The following is a 2,500-nucleotide window of genomic DNA, read 5'->3' as shown; positions in this document are numbered from 1 at the left end:
AATAACAGGATATAGAGAGAGACACGAGTATGAGATTAATCACTCACCAAGGAGGGATACTACCAGTGATGAGAAATCGTCCACGAGGCTTATATAGTTCTATCAGTGTCTTACGACCTTTGGAAATATGAACATTTTTTAAAGGTTCCTACTTCAGCACCACCTGTGAAAACATTTTTACTATATAGTCTCTATTTAAAATTTGTTTATCGGCAAATCTTCAAAGTCACTTGATAACATTTATATTTCATAGGAAAAGAAAGATGATGTATCAGCAATTCGCTCTAAATGAAATATCACGCTGAAATACATTTTTTTTTTCTGCACAGATTTCAATTCCATTCAAGTTTTCTGAATATATGTTTATAGGAATGTGTGTGAGTGTATGTGTGTGTGTGTCTGTGTGTGTGTGTGCATAGATGTATTTCTGCATGCATATGTATATATGTGAATATATATATTTATACCATAAAGATATATTTATGAATAAATATATTTTAGTATGTATGTAAATAGAGAATATATATATATATATATATATATATATATATATATATATATACATATCTATACATATATATACATAAATAAACAAGGAATCATTGCTTTTAGTTACTAGGCGTGATGAAGAGCAGTAGTGTTCTTTAAAATGAAGGGGAGGGAATTTCTTTAGACATTGACGAAGCATCCTTCTCATCAATTATTCGAAAAACTCTATACTTTAAGTAGTAAGTATGCGTCGCACGAGAGACATTTGGCATTATTGCGAATATTTTTGTCATTTAACACAGATCCGATATGATTGCGGTGATTTTGCCACCTGCCATTTTCACCTGGTCAGAGCTTATGAACCTAGGATATAACCTAAAATATAAGGAGCTACTGTTAAAGAAATAGAAAAAAAAGAACTCGCTAGAAAATAAAAATCGCACAAAGTATTCGGACATTACCGCCATCTGAATGATCCCCGTTATATACATATGGATATATATGCACACACACATTTATACATATATTTATGTGTGTGTATGTCGGTGTGCGCGCATGTGTGTACATCTATATGTACATATAAACACAAATATGTGTGCGTATACGTGGACACATACACACACGCACTCTCTCTCTCACACACACACATCACTATGAATATACACACACACTCATATATATCCACACGTGCATATAGTATGTGTATGTCTGCTTTATTACACCGTTCGCGAAGTATTCATAGCTATAGATATTGAAAGTCTTTCATGGAATTCCTATTTGCTCTAAATTTTCTTTTCGGAAGAATTTGCCTTTCTAATGCCATTTTAGAAAATGCATTCTCAGCAAATATGAGATATATATTGGATGGTAATAGAGTTCTAAGGACAGTTGATCAGGTGAGTCCTCTGGTTCTCTGCGAGATGCCTTGATAAAAAAAAAATATATATATATATATTTATATATATATATATGTATATATATATATATATATATATATATATATATATATAATATTATATATATATAAAACATATATATGTACTATGTATACATGCCTAAAACCTTTTTAATTTTAGAAGACTTTTTTTTTTATTGATATTACTATATTTGTACAGACACAACCATGTTGAGGATCGTAAGCCTGGCAGTGATTTTGGCCGTGTGTGTGGCACGCCCCAAACCCAATGGGGACGACCCGCTAGGGCTCTTCCCTGCTGAAGGCGGGGACTCTCAGCCCTCTTGCCTCGCGCCGTCGCAACCCTACCACCCCCAAACCAGATACTCGACGCAGTGCTCGAAGGAGCTATCGCATACATGGAGTAATATACTGTTATCAAAATTTCCACAGATAAGGATATTTTTGGTGTTTTTTCATATCATGTTTACCATTCCCTCTCATCCATTCTATATACTGATCTTTCATAATGTTCTCTTTGACAGAACACTAGGATGGTGTGTTTCCCAAAAAACGTGCAGAACGGAGAGTCAAACCTGCCCTTCCAAGTTAACTCTGACGGAAGCAGCTCCGAGAATTTGAGCATCACTAAAGCCAACGTGACTGGTCTCTGCTCCCTGCGCCGCTCCAAGTCCGCTCCTTCAACGCTGATCAGGTATGAGATCACATAAAAAGAATGGTGGATCAGAGAAGCTTATAGACTTTAAACTTACTAAACTCTTTAAACTTAATAAGGGAAATTATATATGTACTTTCGTTTTTGTTGGTAAAGCACATTGCATATTGTCCTAATGATTATTGATTTACATAATGTATTTTTAACAGAGTGTACTCTCCGGTTCAGTTGTGGGTGGAAAACGCTCGTGCCAACGCCGACTACACGGTAACTTTTGCCGTGTTGGAGAAGCTCCAGCACAGACTGTTTCTGGTCAAGTTGTAGAGCGTGTTGACAAGCTGTTCGCCGATATCCAGATCAATTGTTAAAACCCTTGTGCCTCAGAACATCGCCAGCTACACTGCAAGATCGGGTCATGCCCTGCTTGAAAGTGCAAGAAA

Source organism: Penaeus monodon, chromosome 36 (genome assembly GCF_015228065.2).
Source record: "Penaeus monodon isolate SGIC_2016 chromosome 36, NSTDA_Pmon_1, whole genome shotgun sequence".
Taxonomy (NCBI): domain Eukaryota; kingdom Metazoa; phylum Arthropoda; class Malacostraca; order Decapoda; family Penaeidae; genus Penaeus; species Penaeus monodon.
Note: the sequence above shows the minus strand (reverse complement) of the source record.